Genomic DNA, 12,311 nt, shown 5'->3' on the forward strand with positions numbered 1-12,311 from the left:
GTTCCTGGTGATTTTCATTCATCCCTGAAAGCAGCCTGTAACATGTGTTCACAGAGTACATGCTTTACATAATAAGCAGAACAAACTTGCACTGATTTTTGCTTTAATGTTTTTGTTAAAGCCTTCAGCTAAAATATGTTGAAATATGTTTGTCCAAAGGAATTAAAATCTGGTTTTGCTATTTGAAATGCACTGGCTGCTCCTTATCTTGTAAAGACCCCATTCACTTTAGATTTCCCTTTGCTCTAGATTGCGTGGTGTACCTCTAAGAGCAAAAAACATTTTCCAGAGTGGGTCTTTAACTTAGACACTCTGTAAATCAGTTGTGCTGAAGTCTGCTGACCCTGGGATCAGTCTCTCACAGACAGGTAACTTGACCTGGAGATGCTATTAAAAAACAAACTAAACCAGCTGTTCTCATGTTGGTAATATGCTTTTGTACATGACAAGCAGAAATTTCATCATACCTCCAGCAAAAGTAGATGCCTAAAATAACTCATTGGGAGTGCAAGCTGAAAGAAAAATTGCAGAGTTCTGCTTTGTGGCTTGTGGAATTGGTATGGTGCTGGTAATGGTTGGCTAGGTAGGGAAGACTTAACTAATCGTATCTGTTCACAGTTCTATGCGACAGTAGTCCTAGGACCAGGGCTACGCCTTATGGGTCATGGAACTACTGAAAAATAAACCCACTCATATTTGCTCTTCATTTTCACAGCAGGCCCCTATACCAGGGGTGCCCCTTACACTGGGGACAGTGGAATCCATCCCTGCCAGAACTTTATAACCTTCTGCCTCTGTCTGCATCTGCTTTCCCTCCTGTGCTCAGCCTGGCTGTGCATGTGCCAACAACAAGACCGTCACTGTGACACACCAGAGCAGGAGAGAGCTGTGCCTGCATGGTACTGGTGGTGTGTTGGGAGGTACTTAATGCATTCACTGGAAAATAGCATTTTCCTGTTGGCTGGTGCCCAGAACTCTGTGTTAATTCAAGAAGTACCTGTGTCACCCAAATGGGATAAAAGAACTTATTGTGGCAGGTGCATCCACTCAGTGAAAACAGAGCTTCTTGGCTGCTGCAGTGTAGCAGCTCCTGGCTGCCTTTGTTCTCAGGGCCTCGTGGTAGTTGAGGCCTTTGGCCAGTGGGAACCGCTATTGACTACAGGTCAGAGTCGGCCTGGGTATCAATGGAGTCCCCTGGGAGCCATTTGGAGCTTGGCCCCTTGAGCAGCAAGCACACTGGGGTTGAGGACTCTCCCCTTGGGTCAGGACGCTGCCCAAGGAAACTCCTCAAGGGGCCTTGGGTCAGGATGCTGCCCTGAGCAGGTCTTCAATGTTGAGAGTCCTCACTTGTCAGGTGAGTGATAAAGCGTTTTGGGTTGATGTTAAACTCTAGGTAGCAGGGCTTTGTAAAGCGTTTTGGGTTGCCGTTAAACCCTAGAAAGTTGTTCTGTTCTCCTCTCACAGACATTTGAACCTGTCATTTACAGAGAGCTAGTTAATTGTGTTAATAATAATTAATTTTATTTTTGGTGGTTGGTTGTTTGAGAGCCTTTGTAACACTTATTGACACCAATGTGATGTAGATAAGCAGACACTCTTTTATTAATGGCCAGGTGTGCAGGGGAGTTGTCTCACCAACAACACACACCTAATTCATATAACAAGATGATTATATAGGAAACAGTGTTACATTAAGTGCTCATACATAAACATGTTAATTCCTGTAAATCATTTTAATATCCATGTCTCTTTCTGGTTATGTGCACTGAAGTCCTGAAATGAGTCTGGGGTGTAATAAGACTTGGTGGTCCATTGGTTGGTGGTTGTGATCTTCCCCTGTCAGAATTACCTTTTACCTAGTTTCTTCATAACTTGGCAGACATAGGCAGGTTGTTACTATTCATTTCCTCTAATTTCTATTAATATTACCTAAGTTTCTACCTTTTGACATGCATAACAATAAAGTATTATTTCAAAATTAATAATTATTGAACTATGTAGCCCATGTGGTCTTGGTCTGAGACTTTATAGATGAGCTCATAGTAGCATAGCTGGTTACATGGTTACACAGTGTTCCATAGTTACTTAAACCAACATACAATTATTATCTAAGTTTTATAAAACTAATATTCTTATAAAATTCTATTTGGTTATTTAGTTATTATCATTTTTATCATAAACCCCAAAATCAACTTAAATTAATGACAAATCAATGACAATCAGTAACACCTGGAGTTCCAGGCCAGTGCAGAGGACTTGGTTTCTCAGATTAAAGGGATTTCACTAAGAGTGTCTGTGTAGGGATAATTAATAACCCACAGCCAGCAAGACCTTTGCACAATTTGACCAGCTCTCTGCTTGACACCTCTCAGAACAAGGCACAACCACAAGGAAGGAGAAGTCATTTAAGATGCAACATCAAAAAATTAATCGGAAAAGGCAGCTTGTGTACATTGGAAGAGAGCTGTAGCTAGTAATCTCATCTAATCTACTTCCATGCCTATACTTCACTAATCATCATGGTTATATAAGCAGATCTTATCAAAGATCCTTAATTATAGCAACCCCAGTAAATGCCACACAGCACAGCAGAGAGAAGGGTGTGGTCGTCCTGGCAGTATTCTCCATATGGGTCTGGGGAAGGAGCGTGTCTGGTGCAAACAGGCTGTGGCTTTGTTTCATCTGGGGAGTGGGTGAACAGACACACACACACAGAGTCATGAAAGACCGTGCCTGGTGTGAGAGTGTGAGTGTGTGACTGTGTGAGTGACCTCTCTGAGGCCTCCAGGTCACTCACACCTGAGCGTCACTCACACCTGAGCGTCACTCACACCTGAGCGTCACTCACACCTGAGCGCTCCTCGCCAGCGGTGCTGTGAGGGCACGGCTTCGATGGTGTGAGTGAAGGTAAATTTTAGTGGTCTGATATGAGGGGCAGGTGGTGGGGTAGGCAAGGAAGAGGAGAGGAAATGCTGACCAAGAACAGTATCAGAGAACCAGTGACAGAGAGACTGCAGCGCATGGTTGAGAGATTAACGTGTTTTACGGAAACTTTTCCTTGCAGAGTTTGAGATCCAACTCATGATTAGGAGCACTGCTGATTTGTTAATTATTGCTATTAGAGAGTGCCTTGCAACTGAAAACCAGGAAAATTAATAAAGCTGCAGGACTTTTAAGATCAACACATTATTTGATGTTGTGTTTAGCACTTTGGTCCAGCAAGCTGCTGTGCGGTCTGGGGTCAAGACCGTCATTATGCTGGTCCCTTTATATACAGGGCCCTCTCTCCCTACTCAGAGGAGCTTACAAGCAAGAAAAAATCCTCCTCCCTTTACAGAGGAGGCATAGAAATCGGAGGATTTTCCCAACAGCAAGATGGACAGATGTTCCGAGTCAGGATAAGAATTTAGGAACAGCCTTGGCAGTTCAGACAGAGAGCTCACCAAGCCCAGCTTCACAGGGAGGGAAGTCTTATATCCACCCCCTCCACCTCCAAACGGCGCCATGAAGGCACCTCTCAACACTCGTGCTGCACTCGCTTGTCTCCGTGCTCACACACGAAGCGGCAGGACCCCTTAGCTGGCAGTGAGAGTGAAGCACCCTGGCCCTCCTGCTGTGCCAACCCCTGCGCTTTCCCCAGATGTGGGCAGCTCCAATGGCAGCACTGTGCTGTGTCTGTGAGGAGGTGCCATCCCTCTTGTTCCCCAGAAAAAGAAAAAACCCTCTTTCTTCCACTCTCAATGCCTGCCCCTGTGAGTGTTATCCTGGCTCTCCTGTCTCAGACTTCCTTTCCCAGCCTTGTGAAGCACTGCCTCAGGACTGTCCCTGAGCCACCTTCACCCTGAATCATGCCCTAGGGGCCAAAAGGATTGACTGGAAAGTAATCAAAGTCCATCTAACAAGCAAATCCAGCTGCTCCTTTGAGGAAAATTCCTCTTTGTGCTGTCCTGGGCAGATTGGATGGAGCATTTTGTGGGAGAAGCTGATCTCTTTGGACCCGTCTGAGTACTTTTGGAAAACTTCTCCAGGTATTGTTTGCTTGCTGCCCTGAGGTACTTTGTGGCAGTCTGAGGACTGAGAGGACAGCAAGGCAACAAAAGCAGTTTGATGGAAACCTTGGCAAATTTGGAGGGAGCCCTGCCCGTCACACTGCTGTGTTGTGTGGTGGGGAGTCCATCACAACAGTTGTCTGATCTGGCCTTGGCTGGAGTGCCGGGGGCCCTCCCAGCTGCCTGGCTGTTGGGAGCAGTCCCCCGAGGTTAGGCACTGGGTGTGCAGCAGGAGCTTGCCAATAAGGCTACAGGGGACTGATTCACACAAGTTCAGAGGCTGCTTCCAGCTCAGTGAGGGTGATTGCACACCCTCACTGAGGGGAGGTGAAACATCTGCAGGTCCTCCTGTCAGCTGTTGTGGCAACGTGTGGTGGTGGTGGAGCACAGGCTGATGCAGGCTTTTCCGTGGCTGCATGGTTATCAGGAGGAATGGGTCAGGCTGCACTGAAAATGCTGAGGAGGCTGAGCTGCCTTCTGGCAGGAGGCAGTGGATGACTAGTGGGTGTGTGTGCCTGGCAAAAGAAAGGGTTGGTCTAGATGATCTTCAAGGTCTTTTCCAACCTAGATGATTCTGTGATTCTGTGAAAAGGCATATCCCTGAGAGAGAAGAGGAGCAGGGTATGCATACATGAGCTGCCCTCTCTCCTCAGGTATGCTCCTGGCTTCCAATGTTTTTCAGCTCAGGAGACCTCCTGAGCCTTTAGTGGTTCATCAGTTTAGTACTCCTTATATCTCTTCTCCGAGGACTTGTCTAGTGCCCCTTGAGCCCATGCAGGTTCTTTGCATACGCTGTCCTCTGGAAAGCAGCTTGCAGTTCTGCTATCCCTGTTGCATAATTTCATTTGTTTTCAGCCTTGCTCCAGCTGGCTTCGTGTGGTTTTGGTTTCCTGATACAGCAAGACCTTAGCTAACATTAGCTCAGACAAAGTGTAAGGGGCAGGTTTCCCTCCACTCCTCCCAGTGCTTATTTTGTTCCATCTCTCATACTTGCCTGACTGCATGGTAAGTGGACTGAACTTGATTGAATGGCTGGGTTAATAAACTGAATCATTTTATCTTGCAATCAGAATTTGCAAGGGAAAATGAGGCTGCACTGCTCAGATGGGAGCACAAGGCAGGAGGAGGGAGGGAAAGGGGGAAGGATAGGGTAGAAGGAGGAAGACAGACTGTAAAGCTTCTCCCTTTCTGTAGAAGCAAAGTTGTTCAGCTCAAGCCTGTCCCGGGACTCAGTGCTTTTTTATCAGCAAATATTAGACCTAAAAATAGCAGGTATTTCTGCCAGTGAACTAGATTAGGAATATCAAAGCTGTTGTAGGTGGGAGGTACCCTCCTGCACATTCCCTTTGTCTGCAGTTGAATTTAACCCACAGCTCCATGTTCACAAAAAAAAAAAAAAAAGAAGCATGCCAGATTTATCCTGAAGCACATTTACAAAGGATGTATTGTTTAGGGAAAAGAGCCCAGTCATAACACCGTAAAGAAAGGCAAGGCACAATACACCTACAACAAGCTTCTTGCTGCTTCCCTGTACCAGACCAACCTCCCACCAAATCCAGCAGGAGTTCTCCTGGGCCAGATTGGTGTAAGAGGCACTGGTGAACAGGTTGTTCCCATTACCCTGGGGCACTTGTACTCAACGGGTGCTCTAGAGCTTTTCTGCATCACCGTGCCCTGTAGTCTAGTAAAGAAGCAGACTGACATGCAGTGGTGGACACCTCTGGACAGCAGACGTGCTGTTCTCGGTTTGCTTTCCATGATCCCCCCCATGAAACAATCATCTGACTCCGAAGGGCCTGGGGATGACCAGGTGAAAGCCGCTGCTCTGAATGATGGATTCAGACGCTCCCGTGAGCCGTTATTTGCTTTGCTGGGGCTCCCTCCGGTGGCATTCGGCTGGAAGGGCTCACTCAACGCAGCGTTACAGATCCTTGGCAGAATTTGAGCTGAACGTAATCCAGGGCAGTGTTTCCTACGATGACCCTGCTGATGCCCTCGGGATGGCCGCCGAGGGGCCGGCAGAACGTGTCGCATGGCCCAGCGCAGGGTGGCGAGTGACCCCTGCGCTCCAGAAACAGGAGAGTCGCTTCAACAAGGTGGTGGGCGCAGGCTCCCCTCCAGTGAGCCCCAGCAACCTGGGTGGGAGACCCAGGTTGCCCCAGTATTTGCACGTTAAGCATGCAGTTCTCTCCTCTGGAGTCTGCCTCTCTTCTGCAGCGTGGCCTTTCCCCGCCGGGGCTGCAACATGAGTGCTGCTGCCCTGTCTGCCCCTTGGACCCCCTCTGAGCAGCAGGGAGCCCCCGGCGATGCACCACACACGGGGGAGCTCTCTGCTGGTGTCTGAAACAGGGCACCGTGGGTTGTGCCTGAGTAGGTGGGTGCTGGGTGATGCTGGGGGAGCCTGAGGTATCATTTGGGAGGTGTGGAGATATTGGGGGGACAAAGATGCCTGTGAGGGGGGACTCAAATGTGGCATCCACTTTGGGGGAAGGAGGCATAACTTGGGAAAGGCTACCCGACCCTACTGTCATAGGAGTGCCTAGAAAAGTGCTACCAGACCAGCTGGAGTTGTAAGGTGACATCTGTGGGGGAACTCCTGGTGCAGAGAGAGGAGCAGGATGGTTACAGGGAGGCCCTGAGAGGGGATGGCTACATGTCGTGGTTTGAGCCCAGAGGGCAACTGAGCATGAGGATGCCATTCATTCACCCCTTCCCCCTCATGAATGGGAAGGAGAAAATAAAGTAAAAAGCTTGGGAATCAAGATAAGGACAGAGAGGGCCTGACTCACCCATTATAGAGCAAAAGACAGACTCATTAGGGGAAGAAAAAAGAACATCACTATAGACAGTAACAACACTTAACAGACAGAGTGGGACTTTGAGAAGTGTTACCACATTTTACAAACACCTCCCTCCATTCCTCCCTTATTCCCTGGACTCTGTTTTCTTCCCTATATCTCTACCTCCTCCCATTCCCAGTGGTACAGGGAGGGAGGCAATGGGGTTACCATTAGTCTGTAACTGTACGCCACTTCCTCCTACATGGGGGAGGACTCCTTGCCTTCTTCCCCTGCTCCACATGGTTCCCCTCTCACAGGAGACAGTCCTCCACAAACTCTCTCTGGTGTGATTCCTTCCCACAGGCTGCAGCTGTTCCCATGCTGCTCCAGCGTGGGTCAGCCCCACATCCTGCAGTACTCCCAGCACCAAATCACAACAGCGAGGTCTTCTCTCCTCAGAGTCCCAGCCTTCTTCAGGCACACCTGCCTGCTCTGGTGTAGGGTTCTCCACAGGCTGCAGATGGATCTCTGTTCCACTGCCATCTCATCATGGGATACAGGTGGGGGTTTCTGATCTGACACACCTTCCCACCTGCCTCCTCCTTCCTTCCACTGACCTTGGTGTTCGCATAGGTGTTCTCCTCACAACTCCCCCAGGTTCCCCTTCATACATATGTTATCACAGAGGCACAGCTACCATTGCTGATTGGTTTGGCCCTGGCCAGAGGTGAGTCCAACCTGGAGCCAGGGAAGCTCTGAGAAGCTTGTCACAGGGGGCCACCACTGTAGCCCCCTCCCCTGCTGCCAAAACCCCTCCCACACGAACCCAGCACAGTACGTGACACCCTAGGAACTCATGAGAGAAAACCAGGGCCTCCTTGCCTTGTGCAGTGTGCCTGGCCTAAAGAGTCTGTGGCATGTGAGGTCTGTCTGCTCCCACAGAGTCCTGCAGCAGCAGACAGCTCCTCCGGAGGCCAGTGGGCTGCAATGGAGCCTGCTTGCAACCCCTCTCTTCCCCTGGGGGCCAGAGCTGGGTAAGGGAGGCTGTGGTTTTGCCATGGGGTTTTGCTCAGCTCCCAGGGGTTCACTCTGCCTACACAGCTGCACTCTTCAAGTATCCACACTGGTGTGCTCATCCTGCCTTCACACAAATCGTTCCCTGACATGAGCAAGAGGTGGGGGCCAGCCCTGGTCAGGCTGTCCCTGTCCAGTGTGAGTGCACAGGTACTGACATGGACAACCCCCAGCAGTGCTACAGGCTTGGGGAGGAGTGGCTGGAGAGCTGCCAGTCAGAGAGGGACCTGGGGGTGTTGATTGACAGCCGGCTGAACAGGAGCCAGCAGTGTGCCCAGGTGGCCAAGAAGGCCAATGGCATCCTGGCTTGTGTCAGCAATAGCGTGGCCAGCGGGGACAGGGAAGGGATCTGACCCCTGTACTCGGCACTGGTGAGGCCGCACCTCGATTCCTGTGTTCAGTTTTGGGCCCCTCACTCCAAAAAGGACATTGAATGACTCGAGCGTGTCCAGAGAAGGGCAACAAAGCTGGTGCAGGCTCTGGAGCACAGGTCCTACGAGGAGCGGCTGAGGGAACTGGGGGTGTTTAGTCTGGAGAAGAGGAGGCTGAGGGGAGACCTCATCGCCCTCTACAGCTACCTGAAAGGAGGTTGCAGAGAGCTGGGGATGAGCCTCTTTAGACTAGTAGAAAGCGACAGGACAAGAGGGAATGGCCTCAAGTTGCGCCAGGGAAAGTTCAGACTAGATATTAGGAAGCATTTCTTTCCAGAAGGGGTTGTTAGGCGTTGGAATGGGCTGCCCAGGGAGGTGGTGGAGTCCCCATCCCTGGAGGTGTTTGAGAGTAGAGTTGCCCTATCACTTAGGGATATGGTGTAGTTGGGAACTGTCAATGTTAAGTTAGTGGTTGGACTGGATGATCTTCAAGGTATTTTCCAACCTAGACGATTCTGTGATGGCAGACAAGCCTGCACGTGGGACTGCATTTCTGGCCTTTGTCAGAGAGCCTTTGCTACTACAGAGGCAGAGGAGGGGATTCGCTTTGCAAAAGCAATTGCAATAGAAACCTGCCAGCAAGCAGGGGTAATGTGAGGTGAAGCCCAAGTCCAGGCTATCAATTCTGCACTGCCACCGTCACCCTTTAGAGACCAGGTAAGCTGCCACAGGTCTGCTGACCCATGCTGAAATTAGGCTCTGCTCTCTGCATCACATAGGTGCCTTGGAAAATTTTACCCAGAGCCAAGCTGCTTATTTTCAAAGCAAGAAGCTCTAATCCTGTGAAAATATTATTTTCTGATTATGCTTTGCAGAATGGCTGATGCAGACCTAATCGATCTAAACTGTTTAGTCACTCTTGTGAAAGCACAAGCACGAAAGCTGCTGTTTTTGACGCAGTTAAAGACCTGCGTTGCCTCATGTGAATTCTTCTCGTCATTGTTTTAGCCCTTAATTTCAGGGCAGTAACTGCAACAACAGGCTTCTTTGCTACCACCTGACCAAGGAACTGATGAGGCTTAGAAAAAAAGGTCAGTATTGTTAATGCTAAGTTATTTGCTATCTTAAAGCACTTCCCTGGAGCTTAGCAAGACATAAATGTTCACAACATCCAGCATAACTGTTTCTTTGAGAGCAGGAGCCAAGATCAATTGTATTTACAGTGCTAGTTTTAGCACTGTAAAGTAGCTCTAGCTGAAATAATACTAGCTCAGTAAGTAGCACTAGGGGTGTAAATCTGCTGCAGGAAACCTATACAGCACTGGGTAGCTGTTGAAATGTTTTTTGGATGTAGCACAACCAGGGTCCTGGAAAGGACCTACCTTCCTCATCTGGATTAGCAAAAGACAAAGGGACTTTCCCAGGAGCCCAGTTTTAGAGTTAGTTTTCAGACCTAAGCAATACTGAATACTGCAATAATCCTCAATAACTATTTTCCCACAAAATTAAAATCTATTTAAAGCAACCACAGCAAGAGCATTAGTTTCTGCTAACTTTGTTGGTATGAGGTAGCGAGAGAGCTGGAAGGTGACAGTGTCATGAAGAGGGAATCTGAGCTCTGCTAGAACAGGGCAGCTGAAGCCGCAGCGTAGCTCAGCAGACGACTGGCATGAGGCTACTCAGGCATATAGCTGATCCTAAATTAAAGAGGCTCCCCTATCCCTTCACTGATAATGCTGAAAGGTTCTTAACCACCGCACCTCCTGGCACTTGGAACAGCTTTCTTGTAGTCCCTGGAACTCATTAGGCTCAGCTGTATGCTGCTGATTTCAGTTCTCTAGCCCATATTGCTTCTTGTTGCATTGAATGGCTAAAAGCCTCCCTGTGGACCTGGCGGAGGAGCCTCGGCAGCTGCCGGCAGTGGGCTGGCAGCTGCAAAGGGACCTGGGGGTCCCTCAGCTCAGCTGCCAATGCCTTTCTCCCCCCCAGCTCCCCATCTGCAGACACCCTCCAGCCTGACCTCAGAGGGACTGCACGGGTGGGCCAGGAGCACACTGCAGCGGTCAGGAGACTTTACAGCCATGGCGTTGCTGTCACAGTGAGCTGGTCTCACAGGCCCCAGTGATTTTCCAGTCTCATCTACGACAAAAAAGTCCTTTACTCTCCTCAACAAAACAAGAGATAAAATTATTGGTCATGCTTGAAGATGCCCTTATATTGGAAGAAGCCTGCAACAGGGGGCTCCCAGGCTCCACCTGACTCCTCTGTGGGCCGCACACACCTCTAGGGAAGAGATTATTATCCAGAGGTTGCAAATGGCTGGCTGTAACCTGACCTGACATGGGACATTTGAAATTATTGGAAAATGGCTGAACTGTTGCTCCAAGAAGTGCAGATGCTTGCTACAGCTTTTGCAAGAACAGTGAAAAAAGTTCTTTTGAAGCAAGTGGCATTTGTGATGTGTAATCAGGGTGTTCACCACCTTGAAATGGATGTTGAGGGAGGCATCTCCACGAGATGAAGAGGGATTGCTGGTCTACCTTTGTAACAGTCTTTAAAACGGACTACTTCCATCTCTGCAATGGCTGAACAGCAGCGGATACTCACCCAAGCCCATTTCTGTGCACCCTTCCACGCATGCTCTCTCTGCCCTTTGTCTCTCTCAACAAATTGGCAGCTACAATGAGCACCCTAAGGCAAGATACATGGCACTTTTATCAGTAAGCCAATGCCTACAAAAGAGCCTGCTTGTTTTTTTCTCCATATGAACTGCTTTCCTAAGCAGTTGTCTTCACTGGAATGTCATGGGAATTTTGCCGTACTGTGTTTCTAGACCAGAAGTGGTTTTAAAGTCACAGCTGCAAAAAATGTCCTGTTGGCATTGCCTGGATATTGAGAAGGTATATTGATGCAGGCTCATTAACAGCTGCTGTTGACTTACACATTCTACTAAATATCTGGATTAACAAGGTCAAATCATACAGCTGTCATTCTTCATTCTGTTTTGGTGTGGTAAATACTGTGTGTCTGGTCCTGAGTGCTCCTCCAGTCCAGCTAAAGTTTGGGGAGGAAACTGCTCCTCAGTTCATCTTTCCTGGTGATTCTCCATCCTCAGGCTATTGCTAACTGTGACCAGTTGAGCACAGAGTGCCACCTCCAGCACCTGTCACTGGGGGGGTGGGATGGAGCAGGCTTGCAAATATGGCTCTCTGATTGGGGGGCCAATGGTGTGCCAGTCGCTCTTCCAGCACCAAGTCCCTGGGCCATTGCCCTAAAGCACACCCCTTGCCTGCAGACAGTGGAAGTCTGTGCAGTGACCAAGAGCTGATGAGCTGCTGTGAGGTCCCCTCCTGTCGCTACCCCCTTCATGCAAAGGCATGATGCTGGATGTAGCACAGGGTGGGTGTCCTGCTTCTGGGTTAGTGGAGGACTTGGTACAGAGGTCAGAAGATGCCACATGTGGGAGAACAGGAGTCTTCCTGGCCATGGGTGCAGCAGCCAAGCTTAGAGGACTGAGAAGGGCTCAAGCTACACATTTCAGCTCTGGATTTTGTACAACATAGGGCCTTTAGACTGAGGGTCACATAACATGGCTTTGCTCTGGAGTCAAGCTTCCCTTCGCAATTGGAAGGGTTTAGCTTTAGCTGTTTGGGCCAGGGAGATGCACTCAGTTTGAGAAAGAAGCATGCATGGGCAAATTAAAAGCAATGTTTACCTCCAAAGACTGCTGTTGCCTGGAAGATAGTAAGCTAAAGAGGTGTGAAACTAGGGGGCAGCACCTGTGAAACCTCAGCTCTTTCCTTTGCACCTTCTTTTGTTTGGCTGGTAACGCTCCTTCCCTCCTCTTGCCTATCTGTGCTATAGGCCGGGTTTTAGAAGAATATGGCACATTGCCTGGGGACTGCTTGGGAAAATCAAGTTTTCTGTGGTCCAGAATGAGCGGGAAGATAAACACTTTGAAAATCAGATCCTGGTTTAAGAGTGAGAATGGAAGTTAAATTAATTTGAAAATGAGCACCTATGTCTGTCCCTTATTT

Source organism: Athene noctua, chromosome 1 (assembly GCF_965140245.1).
Source record: "Athene noctua chromosome 1, bAthNoc1.hap1.1, whole genome shotgun sequence".
NCBI classification, from domain to species: domain Eukaryota; kingdom Metazoa; phylum Chordata; class Aves; order Strigiformes; family Strigidae; genus Athene; species Athene noctua.